The sequence below is a fragment of the Cornus florida genome, unplaced genomic scaffold (genome assembly GCF_030987335.1).
Source record: "Cornus florida cultivar Cherokee Brave unplaced genomic scaffold, ASM3098733v1 CherokeeBrave_3.0.0_Hap2_Chr03, whole genome shotgun sequence".
Lineage (NCBI taxonomy): Eukaryota > Viridiplantae > Streptophyta > Magnoliopsida > Cornales > Cornaceae > Cornus > Cornus florida.
In genome coordinates this window covers 63,893,405-63,904,335 of record NW_026775573.1, presented here as the reverse complement: position 1 = coordinate 63,904,335, position 10,931 = coordinate 63,893,405, and positions in this window count along the sequence as shown.

The following is a 10,931-nucleotide window of genomic DNA, read 5'->3' as shown; positions in this document are numbered from 1 at the left end:
AAGGCATGATATGATATGATATAAAAAGTAATCCTTATCTTTATATAGGTAGGTCAAATGACACCTAAAATGAGCTGGGGTCATACAGCAAATATTCCCCAATAATTGGATAAAGGATAACTTTTTGTGAGCTGGAAATTTAACTTTTTCGCACTAGAGGAAAGTTCGATCGATCGAACCTTAGACTTAGATAGATCGAACATGGCTGAGATCTATTGAACTGGAGTTTAATCGATCCTCAATGGCGGCGCCTTTTTGGATAAAAACAAATCTGAGATATTTTGAAGATATTTTTGGGAAAAGGACAAAAGTGGTTGGTAGGGTGGTACAACTAGATTAGATCAATCATTTGGATAAGGACAAGATGGTTCGATCGATCAGAGAAGAAAGTTGGATCGATCGAACTTTTGAGATCTTTGAACAGGGACAAATATGGCTTAGATCCATCTTGAAGTGCTAAGATCGATGAAAGTTGGATCGATCGAACTTTTCTTGAGATCGATCGAAGTTGCTGAAATTCCACCCTTTGCTTCCTTTTGCTCTACTTTGCTTCTTTCTTTGATTCATCCCAGAATTGCTTCAATTATGCTTTTATTTAGCTGAGTTAGCTTATTTTGGGGATAAGTACCAGAAAATGAAAATAACACAAAAATAATACAAAACGGTAAAATAAGATAGATAAAAGTTCTAGAGTACCTACGTTTAAGGGGTTTAAATACGCAATTTTCAGTGCTCATCACACCCCCAAACTTAAATATTGCTAGTCCCTAGCAATGAACTAAAAAGTAAAGGAATAAAATGAACAACTATACAACTATGACCTAGAAAGCAATAAACGGATAACGCCACTTTCGTAGGGAACACGATTGCACTTAGCATATGCAGCAAGCCTTTTAAACCCCTAGGTTACCCCTAGTGGACGAGTGAAGTCTCGTGAGGGTTTCCAAAAATGATACCCACAAACATTAAGCTCATTCTTTCAAAAGAGGCACCAATATTGCAAACAAGCATTGGAAGAAACCTGCCTCAAGTATGCAATTTTTCAACTATTTCCAAGCAATCTCCCAAAATTTCAACATCAAGCAAGTAAGTATGGTCCTCCACACATCAAGAAAATGATTATGCAAATTAAAACAACTCTAGAATCCTTTTTGAGTGGACAAGCATCAAATGTGTTGCTATCTTAGCCAACTAAAGAATTAATCACATCCTTACCCTCAAACTAGCACACAAATCTAGTACCGATCATCAAGACAAAAAGTGGACCTTTTATTAAAGTTTTATTGTTCTAGGTGCGCTTATTCTTTTCACTCGATTTTTTTTTTTATTTTTTTTATTTTTTATTTTTAGGATCAAAGATGGAAGCATAGTACAATGTGTTGATCTATTAAGCTTTCTAGCGATCCATGAGGTCGAGCGTTAGGTCAATGACTCCCAAACCAGACAATTTTAGGGCACTGGGTGTTCAAACACCCCTACGGACTTACAAGCTCAAATCAACTAGGCTACAAATCAAGACAACCTCCATCTAATCATTTCCCACTTCTCACCTTTTGGGAGAAGTCCTTACTTTTTTATTGCTTTTGCAACTTTTTCTCTTCTTCTTCTTCTTTTTTTTTTTTGAATAATTATTAACCTAGAGTTTGAGCCCTCCACCTTTCGGCGCAAGAAGTTCAGTGCTTGATGAGGCTAGAATCCCAGCTACTTAGTGAAAAGGGGTTGTTATCCACTTTTATCAAGAATGAAAGCTTTCAATGCACTACTAGTCCAATTGGGATATAACCAATTCAATAATCAACAAAGCATGTACCCCACAAATAAATACTAGTGTGCACCTGTGCTAGTGTAGAATACTAGAGTGAAACTCAAAACAATCACAAAATCAGGATGATGTGGACCACAAGTGCAAGCAAGATATCAATTTTTCAAAAAATTTACTCCTAAATGGCATCCACAAGGCATACAAAGAGTATTGGACTCTCAAGTCAAACAATTTTTAAATTTTATGCAATATAGTCCTCAAAAGATCAAAATCATAGCTAGTTATGGACCAATCATAGAAAATCTCTCAAATACACAAGTCATGCTCAAAATTTTGAATTTTAAAGGCAAACACTGCAAAGCATCAGTACACCCAAACTTAAATGGCACAGTGTCCTCAATGTACAAAGAGAACAAAAGGAAAGAGTATACCAGTGCAAGTAAGGCAAAGAATGGCTGGGACAAAAGTATCCAAAGTGGGTGGCATAGCCCCCCCAAGCTTGCAATTAACTATGGTCCTAAAATTTGGCACTTGGATAAACTCATCAGATAACAAAAGGGATAATAACAGTGCACAGTGGTCATGCAAGTATAAATGGGATAACAACTGAAAATTAGAGAGAGGTAAAAGGTTGGTCCTAAAAATTTTGGGCAGTACTCTCTCTCACTGAAGTCACTGAGATGCACCTAATGGAGTCAAACAGATAGATATAAGAATATGAAAATAAGACATCCATAAAGAAAGCATATAGAAATAAAAAATAAAGTATAGTACATCCAGTATCAAAGCCGATAGACACGGCTGCAAAAATAATATAACAGTATCAAAAGTATGCAGTTAGCACAGATATATGAGATGACAGGAGAAAAGAGATAGAGAGATCAGGAAGAAGAGGAAAGATGGGCAGGTCACACTCCGCGGATGTCTCTGGATAGATCTCTGAATGCGGTCATAACATCTGTACGAAGGGTAGCAATATCAGCTTTAATGGAGACAGCATCCTCTCGGAGAGAGACCGTGTCAGTGCGGATAGATACTACAGCATCCCCCAAATTTGGAGTCGCTCTCCAAAACCGGGTGTCTGTGCTGGAGCCTCAGGTGTGGCTGGATCGGGAGAATAATGATCATGATCCTGCTCCGCATCGTGAATAGGTGACCGAACAGGAGAGTACTGCTCTGCGTCCTCTACAGGCTGCTCCAAATTTGATGTCCATATGTACGGCAGCCGGATCGACTGGTATGTCGTTCGTTGTCGGGCCTGCTGCTACTACCATCTCCTCTGCCTCTAAATCCTCTGCCGCCTCTACTGCGTCATCCTGTAATCTCTTGATAATAGTGTTGTAGCTCTTATCCCAATCATTCTTCCTGGAGGAAGAGGATCCTCTCTTAGGGCATTCCTGTGGATGGAAAGGATAGCGCTGATGAGGTGGCCAAATAGGAGAAACTTAGCCCTTTGAGGCTGTTCCTTGCTAATGTAATCATCATAGAGCTTCCTCATCACGCTCCAGATAAGCGCAGGGATAGACAGCCAATGCCCTGTATAGAAAGCGTATAGAGCTGTCAAGTAGTTGCCTCTCCGCTGAATCTTATGGCCGGCCATGAAGACGTTGCGGAACAAGACTGAGTCAAAGAACCATAAGTCATCTGGCTAATAGGTGCGGGTGGCGAAAGTCTCGCCATCGGCATAATGTCTTGTAAGGAAAACGGCCATATCTGCATATGAAGGCCGGTATAGCTTGGGATATGTCTCATGTAGCTCTGGAGGGCAGTCATGTGGATAATGGCACGATCTGGATAATGTGTCCACAGCGATAGAAATCAGATGGCCATCAATGGAGGTCCTTAGCTCCGCTGTGTTGCACGAGGCAGGCTGGAGGTTCTGGAAAAACATCCGTACTAGCCTCGGGTACACTGGGTATGTGACAGGGGCAAGAATGGTTGCAAGGCCCTTCCATAGTATATCATCATAAGCTGATCGGGTAAGTACTGACCAGGAAAAGAAGTCTGTGTCGAAGACTGACTCGTGCACCACTAGAAGGCGTAAGTATCTGCTTAATGGCTGGTCTGACTCCTGGTCTGGCTGAGCTAGTTGTGGTGGTGGAGATGGTATGTGCCCAGCCTCAGCGTCACCGTGTGAAGGAGATGCGCCAGCATCAGAGTGTAATCTGCTGTCTGAATGGGGAGACTGTGTGGGCTCCGCTGGCTCTACCTGTATGGGGTCTTGGGCATGAGATGACCTGCCTCGTCACCCAAACTCAGCCTGTCCTTACGGTGATAGTGTCCGCGGGCTATAGTCTTAACCCTAGCCATGGCCTGTAAAATAATTAAAAACTTGCAAGGGAAGTCAATACCGATATAAAGAATTAAAGCACAAAATAGAATCATGTATGTCAAGTAAGATAGACAAAACAGATAAATGACATGAATCTATGGAAGTGACAGGATGTGAACATACTAAGCAGTATAATTGTAAAATGCAGGCATTGGGTATGAATGAGATATCATGGACACAAGATAAGATGCATGGAATGTGTATATGCAATCTGTGAAGTTCGATCGATCACAAAAAATGTGAGATCGATCTAAGAAATTGAGAAACTAAGTTCGATCGATCTCACTAGATCGATCTGAGAAATATGTTCGATCGATCGAACTATGTGAAGAACATGAGCAGTCACAGATCTGTGACGTAGATGGCACGAGGCCTTCACGAACAAGGTCGTGGGCCCATCAACACAACATGGCATTAATCCCTATCACTTAAGAAGGCCCATACTCCCAAAATCAAATCAAAAATTAAAAATCTAACAAAATATATATACACATATATACACATATATACAAAGTGAGTCAAAGCTTCATCAATGAAGATGTTCATCATTAAAGTAACATGGATCTAACATTTAAAGCATGTATGTATCAAATGGATGCTTGAATCACAAAAGGGGGTTCGGATCTTACCCAAATCGAAGGATGAGAAGAGATGAAGATGGGATGAAGATCAAAGAGGAGAGAGAGAGATTCGGGATGAGATGAAGCTCGCCGGAGGTCTCGCCAAAGATGGGGAAGAGTGGGTGCAGCGGCGATGAAAGGGATAGGGTTTTGAGAGGGTTAGATCAATCATTGGAATCGATCTATAAACCCTCGGTTCTTTTTTTAAAAAACATCCCCGAACCACTTCGATCGATCGAACTGAACCCTTAGGTCGATCGAACTGAAATGATCTCTCCTTCGAAAAATATTTTGAAATTTTTAAGATCTTTGAAAAAAAAAAAAAAAAAAAAAATTAAAAACTAAAAATTGGAAATTTGAAATTTGAAAATATTTTTGGATTTTTTTTTTAAATTTAAATTTAAAATTTAAAAGTAAAAATTAAAAATTGAAAATAAAAATTTTAGGATTTTTCAAGAATTAAAATAAAATAAAATCTTTTTAGGATTTTTGGAAAATAAAATAAAATAAATAAATAAAAAATTTTTGGAATTATTTTTTAAAATTAAAAAGTCAAAACAAAGTCAAAGCAATGAATTCCAGAAATGAGATCGATCTAAACAAATGTTCGATCGATCTGACATAGAGCTAAAAAAATACAGGTTTTAGGGTTCAAAAATTTTTCTAAGTGTTGAAGCTCAAGATCGATTGAACTTGAAGTTTGGATTGATTTAAGGACTTATGATCGATCTGAGAACAAATTCGATCGATGGGACAGAGAGGTGATTTGGATGCAGGTGGATACAGGTCGAAAATTTTCTAAGTGTTGGATGCAGGTCGAAGTGATCGATCGAATACTCCTTGGAGATCGATCGAACTAATGTAAAATGCTCAATTTCAATATAAAAGTGCATGCAGTTCTAATCACAGTTCCTAGCAATGCATATGAACCTAAAGCCAATATCTAGACTTCGCAAGAAATGAAATTAAAGATAGAAATGACGGAGGAATAGGGTTGACACCCTACAAATGTCTTGCTAATCTTTAACGTCTCTAGCAAGACATTGGGCTCTTTTAGCCCGGATCAAACATCTTGTAGTGCATCCCCTCCTCAATGGGGTGATAAGTGCTCTGAACTCCACCCAACAAATGGTTCTCTAAGGAACTTGTTGAATTAAGCTCAAAAGATGTCTTCGGTCCTTGGTAAATTCAATCTTTGGGCTTCCATGCCCTTTCAAAACAAGATTTCGAAACAACTGTCTTTGGTTTTAAGGTTGAAGAAAGACTTTTTGAAACTTTGGTCTCACACAAAAACTCAATTCCTTCACTTTTAAGATCATAACATTTCTCTATAACATTAATCTCTTCATGCTTGTCAAATGAATTGGGGGTTGGATTAAAAATATTCAACTTTACCTTCATGTGGCCAAATGAGATTTTCATTATTCCCGTCCTACAATTGATGTTGGCATTCGCGGTTGTCAAGAAAGGACGGCTAAGGATAACGGGAATTTGGGTCTTAGGATTTGGGACCGGTTCCGTGTCAATGACAACGAAATCAACGGGAAAGAAGAATTTATTAATTTTAATCAATACGTCCTTGATGATACCCCTAGGCTTTTTGATTGATCAGTCGGCAAGTTGCAAAACTACCAACATCGGTTTTAAGTCTACTAAGCCTAATTTGACATATACCAAATATGGAAGAAGATTAACACTTGCTCCTAGGTCAAGAAGAGCCTGATTAATGATATGATTACCAATGATGCATGAAGTGGTAGGTGAACCGGGGTCCTTAAACTTTGGAAGAGTGTTATGCTGCAAAATTGAGCTTACTTACTCATTTAAGACCACTTTTCTAGGTGCTTGGCTTTTGTTCTTCCTCTTTTGGGTGCACAAGTCTTTCAAGAATTTGGCATAAGCCAGAATTTGCTTGATTGCATCCAAAAGTGGAAGATTGACTTTCACTTGCCTAAACATGTCCATGATTTCATTTACTTTGGCCTTTTGCTTGTCATTTGAAATGGATCCTTTTAATACATCCGGAAATGGAGCTTTTGGTTCAAAAACCTTTTCAGAATTTTTCTTTGAAGTCTCTTCAACACAAGAAGTTTTCAAATCATTTTGCAAATCCTTCTTTTCAAAATCAATTTTCAAATCACTTTTCAACACATTCTCATTTATATGGTCATGCACATGCAATGAAGGAAGAATGTGATATGAAACGGGATGGGTGTCAACTTGTGGTTGCATCGGTTCATTCTTTTCATTGGACACACCCACTTGGTTGTCCACAACCCTTCCACTTCTCAAGGTAGTTACCGCATTGACATGCTCTATTATGTGACCTTCCAATGAGGAATGAGTCTCCACAACACATTGTTGCTTTGGTGGGGCATTCAAAGGCATTTTTCCCTTCTCTCTTGCATTTAAAGTGCTAGCTATTTGCCCTACTTGGGTTTCTAGCTTTGTAATGGATTGAGAGTGAGAATGAAGTAATTATGTGTTTGCCTCTAAAGTGCCCAAAGCGGTCAAAACTTTCTCTTCAAAAGCGGGACTTTTAACATTTCCTTGGGAATATGATGGTTGATTGGGAAAATGAGAATTTGAAAAGTGGTTTCCTTATGATTGGTATGATGATCTAAAACCTTGGCAACCTTGGCTTTGCATTGGAGGTGGAATGTATTTCCCTTGAAAACCGCCTTGGGAAGGGTTTGAGACCTCCCCTTGGTTTTTCCAAGAGAAATTCGGGTGATTCCTCCAACTATTGTAATGATTGCCATAAGGATTGTTCCCCTGATTTACAAATGTTGCATTTACTTGTTCATGATGCTCACTTTACACATGTCCATGGGGACAATTGGAAGTAAAATGTAAAACACTTGAACAAGTCATATATGTCTCGTTAGATGCATGATGAGAATGGTTAGGGAAGGAAGACACTTGATTCGCCGAGTTTTGGTTGATTAAAAATTGATCAAACCTTTGAGATAATGATTTCATTTCGGCGGCAATTTCATTGAAGTGGTTGACTTGATGTAAGCTAACACTCTTCCTTCTACTAGAATTTCTACCATTCTTCGAAGATAAAGTACGATGTAAAGAATTTTCACTCATGCTCTCATAAAGACGCCACACGTCATCTTTATGCCTATCAATGTAAGAGCCACCCATGGAAGCATCAACCATGCCCTTGTAATTATCCGATAAGCTCTCAAAGAAATATTAAAATAATTATCATTTGGGCATGTCATGATGTGGACACTTCCTAAGCAATTCATTAAAGCGTTCCCATACCTCATGAAATGTTTCTCCATCCCCATGTGAAAATTTTCAAATTAAGGTTCGCATGGCATTGGTCTTAGAAACCAGATAGTACTTCTTCAAGAACTCTTGTTGCATTTCCGCCCAAGAAGTTATTGAAAAAGGCCTAAGATTGTTAAACCAATATTTTGCCTTGTCTTTAAGGGTGAATGGAAAAAGTTTAAACCTTAAGACCTCCTCCGGCATGTCCGTGTATTTTACGGTGGAACATACTTCAAGAAACTCATCCAAATACTTGTAAGGTTCTTCATTTGGAAGTCCATGATAATTAGGAAGCATTTAAATGGTTTGTGGTTTGATTTCATAGTGGTGTGCTCTAAATGGTGGTAACTGAATGCATGTGGGTGCATTATATTCATTAGGCACATAGTGATCTCTTAAAGCAAGGGGAGGATTAGCAATTGGAGGTGCAACATGGGCACCTTAATTGCCTTGAATGATGGAATGTGGTGGAGCATAGATTGGCCTTAGCATTCCCAATGGAACTTGGCTTTGTTGTTGTGGTGGATGAACAAATGGCCTTGGCATGCCTAATGGAACTTGTATGTTATCATGATGCACATTGGGGTGGAGGATGCTTTGTTGGTCTATGTAACTAAGGTCCTCCACATGGTCCTCATTGTGTCCTTCCATTGATGAAATGGATTGACTAGAACTACCTCTTCCCCTAAGGTTTCAAACAATGGATTCAAGATGAAAATTTAAAGGGACAAAAGTGGGTCTCAATGATCTACGACCATGCATGCACAATGCAACACAACAAGCAATAACAACAAACACTTCACATTCACAACAAATTAACAATCAACAAACTTCCTCCACATACAATGTTCTCATTCTCCCATGCTTAAACAATATGTAAGAAAATAAATTGCCTCCACACGGGCTCATGATTTATCTAAGAATTAAAATACAAGCCTCCACGCGGGCCGATGATTTAACTAAAGGATGAGTAAACAAAAGCTCACAAAGGTCCTTTAGCACTTCAACTCCAAATTTATAGCTTAGCTTAGCAATTTTTTTATGATTTTAGCATTTTTTCCTTTGCTTGCTAAGCTCATTTGCTTGGAATATCCTTTGCTCACCTTCTTAGCCCAATGCTCCTAGTCAAATAAGAACAAACACAATAAGTAACAAAATTTGAAAACAAAGTAAAGACGAGATCAAAAGAGTACTGATTCCTAATTGATTCCACAAATACGACTTTGCCAATTAATCAATCCCCGACAACGGCGCCAAAAACTTGGTGTGCAGTGGTCGTCGTACTCCCAAACCCAAAAGTTTATGCAATGTGGCCAAGTTTTACATTTAGAAATTGCCACTACTACCTTTCACTAAAAAAATAGCTAGGGTAAGTAGAGATCGTCCCAAGGGATTGAGGATCGTACTAGGTTGAGGAATCAAAATTAGGGTTAGTAGGTCGAGTGATCAAAGTAGTGGTTGGTTAGTTGAATTAAACTAGATGTAAATTAAACTAAGTAAACAATAATGCAATAGAGAGAATAAAAGAAAGAGAGATCTTGGGGTTTAGAGATCACCACTAAGCATAGTTTTTCTACACCTTTAATGAATGATTAATGATGGGGAAAACATGTACTACAATAAAGTGTGTGTGTGTGGTTGTTCCAACAAACATGGATGACAAATTAAGCATATATTGTCTAAACAACATGGTGAATAGCACAACATATCAAATTAAGCCATTAATCCTTTCTTTAAGCTCACAATCTAAACACATCACAAGGTTAGAGATATATGTTACTTGTTTTTCATAAGTATGGAACATCAACAACAAGTATGGATTGTCCTCCCATTTAACAACTACACTACAACTAAGCTAATAGCGTGAAATTAAACTAATTAAACTAAGGGAGAGGTACAATCCATCAAGAAATGAGTATGAACCATCAAATAAACCACAAAAACATGACATTAAGCACTATGTCTTGACAATCTCTAGATCTATAGTATCAATACACATAGACATGCATCAATAACACAAGAAATAGAGACAAACATATGAACATCTATTCTAGCATATATAGACATATGGATAGAATGAAATGATCAATTGGAAGCATTAAACCACATAAATCATTAAAGAAACAAGATCTATATATATAAAAGTGTCAAGACATGAATCACAATACAAATCCCCTCAAAAATACATAAATTAAGAAGTAGAAAGCATGCTTAGGGCTAAATCTAACCCCAAGAAGATGTCTAGCCACTTATGGATGATGCCCTCTAACCCTCAAGGGCAAGCTCCATGGAAGAAATCTGCTCCTTGGTTGATGAAGAGTCTCCAATGGTGTCTCTAGCCTCCTCCTCTTCTTTGCTTCCTCACTAAGAGTTCTCTAAAAATCCTCTCTCTAGATGAATCTACAAGGCATGATATGATATGATATAAAAAGTAATCTTTATCCTTATATAGGTAGGTCAAATGACACCCAAAATAAGTTGGGGTCGTACAGCAAATATTCCCCAATGATTGGATAAAGGACAACTTTTTGTAAGCTGGAAATTTAACTTTTTCGCACTGGAAGAAGTTCGATCGATCGAACCTTGGACTTGGATCGATCGAACATGGCTGAGATCTATCGAACTGAAGTTTAATCGATCCTTAATGGCGGCGCCTTTTTAGATAAAAACAAATCTGAGATATTTTGAAGATATTTTTGGGAAAAGGACAAAAGTAGTTGGTAGGGTAGTACAACTGGATAAGATCAATCATTTAGATAAGGACAAGATGGTTCGATCGATCAGAGAAGGACGTTGGATCGATCGAACTTTTGAGATCTTTGAACAGGGACAAACATGGCTCAGATCCATCTTGAAGTGCTGAGATCAATGAAAGTTGGATCGATCAAACTTTTCTTGAGATCGATCGAAGTTGCTGAAATTCCACCATTTG